Raw genomic sequence first — 8,373 nt, forward strand, 5'->3', positions numbered from 1 at the left:
AAAAATATGTTCTTTTAATAGACGAATTTGAGCGAGCCAAATGACCCCGGGCGAATACGGCCTTCTCGTAAGAGATTTATAATCTAAATTACTTTATAAGCCAGACACAGGATGGTCAAAGCAGTAGGAAAATCGAAAATTAACGCAACACGAATGAAATATATGATACAGACAATTTATTATTACATTTACATATAAAACATGTTTTTATGAATCATTCGATATTGTAAGCCAAGGTTTGAAATTATACTGAGGGATAAAGAGACAACGACAGTCTACGTTTTATAGAATACACCAATACATACAAAAACTCCGCGATACCATATGTATGGAATTAACATTTAGCCGTGCGAAGCTGAAACTGAACGTTAATATAATTTCGGTAAACAATAGCTAAACCCAAAAGGACTAGGCAATATACTCGATACATTACCGAGTTTCCTCTCCAGAGCAACTGCTAAATTCATCCTGTTATTAAGTACCTGTATAAAACTGTACATTGTATATGCTCTAACAATTATTTAATTGAGGAATTAGTTAGTCGTTATTTCGTTGCTTTCATGATTTGAATTACAATTTACTATTTGGTAAACGTTTTTTAATAACGAAGTGAAAACCGATTAAGTTTTTTTGGTTCAGCAACTCGTATGCTATTAATTTTGTATCAGCTGAAAATAATATATGTTTAACATTATTATTTTATCATTTAATATAAATAAAAAGATATAAGTAGATCACGTTTAAGTATTATTATATAAGTTGAGGTTAGACATATTTTAGACTTTTTGTAACCTTAGATAACATACACTGCATATGTATGCATACGCGTAAGTAACCATGTGATGGGGAAATCCGTACACGAACACAGATGGCTACATCAACAATAAGCAAACTGACGAGACTATGGCAAAACAACAAATCCCTACGTTTTATTTCCTGCCCTCAATCTATTATTATTCTTAGGCAAAAAATGTTTTATATCAAAATTAAAGTAATATAGTATAATAATGTGTACCAAACACAGAACGTCAATATTTTAAAAATAAGGAACATAATATAAATTTACATGTAAGTATTTTACTAAAGTGAGTAAAACTGACAAGAAACACTCCGCAACCTTTCCTAGGCATAAAAATAAGTCGAATATAGCAAAATGTTCGAGGAAGGCTTTGAATACAGTGACGATATACACATTTTGGTATTGTGACGTAATGACAATATACTGCGAACATGACACCTTAGTAAAATGGATAAGGTATCGGCAATTGGGCAGTTCAAAATTTGATAACGCTCAAAGGACAGTCGCCCACGGTCTCGGCGGTAAACAATATTTCGAAACAAAGGAATTCCTTAATCAAATCGACCTCTTGATGCGAGACGTGCGATAGAGTACGCTTATCGATTATAGTTTAAGAGCTGAACGGAGATATATTAACAATTTTTTTTTTGTCGCACCATCAAGCAATTTTTTCTTGTACGGTCTAGCTTGCATGCATGGCTGAATCCACCTCTTCATAATACACTGCACGATTTTGTTTTTTAAAACATTTTATATTGAACTAAGCTTATTTGACATTGAAAATGATAAGATATTTCAATAATTCGCACTACATCTGCTTTGTTACTTTCAACAGCAACACTGATTTTTAGAGGGCCCTAAATTTTTTTTAACTAGCGAACGCATACATATGTTAAATAGACTCATTCTATAATTAGTCCATTTAACATAACGGACTCCTAGCCTAGACTACCCACTCACGATGATGCAGCGCACGATGCATTTAATTGTTGTGTGATATCACTAATGCACCTGTCAAGAAAACAAAGAAAGCTAGATAAGTCTAAAATTGAGCTGCGCCTGCGCGTATAATGTAAATGTTTATACTTTCCCGTTCGATATGCATCTGATCCAAGACGTCAGTCATTTGTCATGCTGTGAGATTAGTAATGAATGTTAAAAGACGATCGTTTTGTTCTATATCCAAATTTTAGGAACAGTATCAGATTATAATAGAAGAAATAATAATATCATTTCTTCGTAAATTTTATTTATATAAAAATTATTTTAGTAAATAAAATATGTTTTAATATAATTTTAGATTGCTTATTGGATTAGTGAGGAAAACTACTGACTAGACTTTTATTCCTGTGGTCGTAACCTCCGCTGCGCCAATTTATACGTACTTTCTATGTGCTCATTGAATATGTGCTTCATCGTAAGATGAAGCCTTAGGCTGCCTATTAGAGAAAAAAAATATCACGAAACAGATAACATACCATGACCAAGAGTAGTAGCATCACTGTTTGATTGCATTAGTGTTACATATATACACTAAATTAAAATTAATGACCATTTGGAATGAATGGAATTTACACAAGTTAAACCGGCATTTTATATTTTATTTCTTAGATATATTGAGAACGCATACCTATTTGGTACTATTGGCAATTAAAAAAGTTTCTCTTCAGTCGGTAACTCATATCTGTACATCGTGGTGATCAAGAAAGCATCTAGACGGGATAATCTGTTTCCACATGTTTCTATGCATCGCCTCTCTTATCTCCTCCTCCTCATCTCTCCTCTCTTAACAGTTATTGTTTTGAGGACGATGAGTATTTCACTTTATCGGTCCACCTGGCTGCGATAACTATTAGCTTCTGTATTATCAACCACGATCAGTTTCTTCATGTTCTGCGCATTGCATGGCAGAAATAAGATACAATACGCTGTCGGCATATGGTAGACAGGCGAGTCCGTATGCGGAGTTGGGTCATGGTGTATTGTTATGCTTAATACTAGAGCCCATATCAGTCTTGTTTTTGTTTTGATACCAATTTCTCTCACAGATCGTACGTTAACGTGTCATGGCAGCTTTAGTCATGCCAATTGGCATTTTTATCAAGGGGATAGAGCTGCTGTTAGAGATTCCGGAACCGAGATAAATAAAGCGGTTAACGATACTGATGAAAGGAATGTTACAAGTGAAGCGTAGCGCCATGTAGAAGTTTTCTGGCTCGCTGTACTATTATCAAAGACGAAGAAAGAAGTCTATAAGTACTCAAAACCTGGAATTTAAAAGCACTATTTTAACGAGACAATTTCAATTCCTATGTAAATCTTTCTTTGAGCTGATGAAAACTGAAGTAACACTTGCTGCGTACATATGTTTCGCGATACATAATTTTTAAGCCACATACGCAGATAAATTATTCAGACAAGCCATCTGATAGCATTCTCTATTAATAGCTTCACGGCTGATAGCATTCGTTTAACGATAACAACGGGCTACCAGGAGCACATAACTTAGAAGTAGCTTACAATGCTATCGCAAAGAACCAGTTATGATTACTATCGGAAGTGTTATTCCGTATATAACTTTGACGAATTGTTTTAATTCAAATGAGACTGTATTCAATGATAAGCGTTGACAGCAGAAACTTATCAAATATTTGTAAATCATAATTTAATTAAGGTAATGTTTCTGATCTATCTCCCTTTAGGTTACTTAACTACTACCAGTTAGTAAAATAAAATCCTGATCACTTTTCATTTATATTTTAATTGCTTTGTTTTGTTCCATTCGTTTTGTAGATATCGTTATGTCTAATGTATTTTATCTTCTCTTGCTCACCTAAACTAATATTTAAAAAATCTCACAGTGTTGCCTGGAAGAGATCGCTGAAAAGTGATAAGAACGCCAGCTACGTTCCCTCTTTATTCAATTATATCAATGTTAATATTTCAGTATGCAACGAAGTGTTAATAAATAAAAATATAGCTTAAACAAAATTACCTTACTTCAACCTGATACATTAGCTGTTATGTTAAAATTAAACATTTTGTTTAACGGCTGTATGACACGATTTTATAATCAGCGTATTTGCAACGCGAATAGGCCTTTGATCCAATGGCGAGGGTGGCATTAAAATGTCGGTCCATACCTGCTTTGTTTATTAAATTATGTCCACAACATCGGGCGTTCATTTAGTAAAATTGCGATCTACATTGCGATAGTGTATGAATTATGTCGTGTCCTTAAGAATATCTTAGTACCAACAGAGCTAACAAAATGAAAAATGGCAGCTTATCTAGATTGCCGAGTTGCTTCAACTTGGTGTAATTGCCTAGAAGGGATGTGTTACTTGTTTTATACTGTTTATAGTCGCGATCTGAATAGATCTTTTATCTAAATGATTACATAGTCTAGTCTTAAATAGTGTCTATAATAGATAGATACAATTTGAAAATTTGTTACTGTAAATATACATTGACTTAAGTAATAATAATATAATAAAAAAGTTTTTATTCATTTAAAGCACATTTGCATTCCTAGGCGTAAGATTTGGAAAACCTTTTAAATAAAATACCTGTGTCAGGGTTGCTAGCTCTTCCATAAACAAACTTAATTCTAAATTCCTTAAAATAAGTACATTATTTAACCTTATTTATTTTTCAACTGTTATCAACACGCCTGAATGCATGAGTAAGTGTGGGTGCAAATGTGTGAGTGACTGAATGAATAAAGTATGTAATTACATATTAGGTCTCAGAAGCAGCTCTAACACTGCATACTGGTGTGTTCATTAGCCAATCCTTTAGTCGTGTTTCAGTGTGTAGTTATACCAAACATTATATGAATTATATAAATTTTGCATAGCAAGGAATAATTCTAATATAAGTACTTTAACAAAATATAATAAATCAAATATTTAGACATACATTTTTAAAAGTTAAAATCTGTCTAATAGCTGAAGCAATTTTATATAAAATTACTCGTTACAAAGAATTATAAAAACATTTTGTCTCGACCCTATTTATAAATAAACTCTTAATTTTTAAAACTAAGGAAAAATTTGAGAGTAAGCAAAGTACCTATAGATACAATGAATTCCAAATGAAAAAATCCTAAAAGCATAATTTAGCTAAAGTTCTTACGCTGCACAAGAAAATGCGATTAATTGAGTGAAAAACAAGCGAAAATAGGTGGAAAAGAAATTAAAATCGTGATGGAGGGTCGGATTGAGATGTAATGACGAAGATAACACGAACCAATTTCGAGACCGCTTCGTCAGCGAAAACTACGCCAAGGAAGAATATTATGCAAGATTACGAAAGTATAATGAAATGAAAGAAACCTTGATATTGGATCATTTCAGTAGCTTAAAGGACGAATTCAGAGACGAAACGTGAACCATGTTGGTGAAAATCGATTTTTTTGTGTATTTGTGAAATTTAGGTCTGGGCCTCAGTAACTGTTTCCTAATCCTTTGTTAATTTGTTAGGCAAGTGAGTGATCAACTTCCTGTGCCTGACACACGCTGTCGACTATTTGGGTCTTAGGCAAGTCGGTTTCCTCACGATGTTCAAACTAATTTTAGCAACGAATCCACCATATCTTAAGGCCTTCAAAACGTGACGGTGAATACATATCAAAGAAATACAATCAATAAAACTATAGCTATATTATATATATGTGTTTTTTCGGTACTGGACATCAAACATTCCTAATTACGCGTTTTAGCAAACTTTCGTAATAGATTACAATATTAACAAGAATTGTATGCATTTGAAATCTAAAGAAGGTTAAGTTTCTTACCTTCTTTAAGTCTAAGTAATCTTACAGCTAACTTATATATATGAAACAAAGCAACAATAACTATACAACCCAAAACAGATTACATAGATAAATAATATCATATGATACAAAAAAAAGTATATTATAAAAATAAATGTAAATGAAGAAAACTGAAATTTAACATTAAACAAAAAAAAATGAATACTTAATATTTCAAAGAAAAATTTAATTGCTACTGTTAAACAAAGTCAAAGTTTCCCGCCACTTTAAATATTTCCTCTTTGTGTACATGGTGTGGGTATTTCCATTTGGTGTGGTGAAAAATATCAACATAAATACCAGATAAAACCCAAAACATTGGCGAATCATCCAGGTAAGTCGTGTTCAAGGCACATGGACTAATTATTGTGTGTAACTTGTCGCAGACGTTGGAGGAATTCTAAGAGAAATTAACGACAGGAAATAGGAGGCTATCTATCCACGCATTATGAATCTCGTGCAAAAATAATAAGTCTTGCTGACTCCGCCGACATTGATGGCGTTAGCAACATTAACTTAATACAATGACCTTAAACAATTATGTTCATCGTAGTATGAAAATGAATTAACCAAAACATACTACCTGTATGTTTACATAAATTAAATTAAAGGTTAACTAGGTTATCCTGTAGTACAAGGACGTGTTTAATATTTAAGCTAGATTTTAATATGAAAACATTTTCAACTAAAAATATTTAACAATAGTTAAGTTTAAAGAATTTTTAATTACCTGTGCATAAAACTACGGAAGTTTCATAACCTAATTAAAAACTCCAGCGAACTAAAGTAACTTAAATAAGTAGTTTAGGATAAGCCGGTTTGTTTACGTTCACTAAAAGTAGCAGAAATAACGTCAAGAGTTACGTTCACTAAAAACTCAAAACTATTAAACCAAGAAAAGTTAAGAAGTAATTAGGTGTGAGCGATCTGTGTAGTAATTAGTATTGGCAATTCAATTAAAACTCTTTTTTGTTTATATATATATATATATATACCAATATTTTAATTTTTTTTTTAATATTTAAATAATAGAGTTTGCAACATATACCGTAGATTCATATCGTACGTCATATCTAAGGTATGATATGAATGTGTTCCTATATAATAAATAGCCTATGTCTAGTGTTATTCTTCTATTATTTGGAAACGAAACCCAGGGCATTTGATTTAAATGCAATTCATAGCTTTACATGCAAAGAAATAAAATTAAAACTGTTAAACTATGTGCGTGTTAAATCATTATTATCTTATAATATTATTTATTTATTTATTATTATATTATCTATTAACTATTAATACATGATGCAGTGAACTGATTCCAAAAAGTTCACTATGAAAATTAGGTATAAAAGTAATATTATAATTATTTAAATGAAATTCAGTCCTATGCCTTACAGAACTAGTCCAAAAACAAGAAACAAACCAAAAAAGCATTTCATTCTCTTCCCTACATATCTATATAAGATCTTGTAAAGATTTCTGTTTTATGCACTGCGCCACGCAATTCAACAGTTCATTAAAAACAAATCGTGGTACACGTTGGATTAATTGGCACCGGTGGGAGTGATTAACAGCGGCGTGTCACCAATTAATTGTGCATGTGTCCTCATTTACGATATTCACTTTGGTTTTAAAGCTTTTCAATAAATACAACGGCAAAAAACAGATGGCGCTAGTACCATCCTAGACAATCAACTTGACTCATACGGAAATATAGAAAGAAGGAGGAAAGATCGCTCAACGTTGTTTAGTCGTTACATTTGGTAAGTGTTAATAAGTCCATCATACAAAGATAAGATATATTTTTAGATCATTCAGAGGAGATTACGTTTAGACTAAGGGCCTGTTTCACAAGACAGATAATTTCCAAATAAGCTATTTATTACTTATTGGTAGGATAATCTAGTGTTTGTTGCATTTCATGACTGTCAGATAGCGCTCTCCGTTATGAAAGGCGAAGTTTCTTATTCGGAACTTTTATCTTCCAAATAATTTATGTGTTGCATAGCTATTTGGTACTGTATGTATGGATAATACATTGTGAAACAGGCTCTTAGCATATATATTTAGAAATTGCTTACCCTATGCATAAATGACAAATCTATGGGGTCATATTATTACTTATTATGTAATTAATACCGGCTACTATGTACTATGATACACATACGGAATATCACTATATTCAAGTAACATTAATCCCTTGCAAAAATTCATTTAGTTAAGTGCACGTTATACATATCTTTAATTTCGCTTCAGTAGTGGATAACACTTTAAATTGCAATGACCACTTGCATGTTAATCGGATGAATCGTTAATCTGTGAATAAAATGGAGTAATTATCCAGTAATCAAAGTTTTAAATCGCCATTAAACCAGCTGAGTCCTGTGATGAAATCAGATTCTTTGCAATTACACGAGATTAATGCGGGCTAAGGAATCTAGATTTGTCGTAATTTAATTACTGTAGAGACTTTCGTCATACTAATTTGTCTCAGTGAATTCATGCGCATTATTATGGCTTTCTGTGTCTAACTAAAGCTGGGATTCATAATTATGGTCGGCTCTAGACGATATTTTTAGGTATTATAGGGGACAGATCCCCACTAAGAAACGACCTTATAAAGGAAAACACAGCGCACTCTATGGTGCAAGGGGCATATGTGCCTATTGGTAGCTTTTTACCTTTAGGTACATATTGTCGATGGACAAAAGGGTAAAAGATCTTCTATTATTGTCCATGCTTCAAAGCCGTACACAGT

This window comes from Pieris rapae, chromosome 3, assembly GCF_905147795.1.
Source record: "Pieris rapae chromosome 3, ilPieRapa1.1, whole genome shotgun sequence".
NCBI lineage: Eukaryota > Metazoa > Arthropoda > Insecta > Lepidoptera > Pieridae > Pieris > Pieris rapae.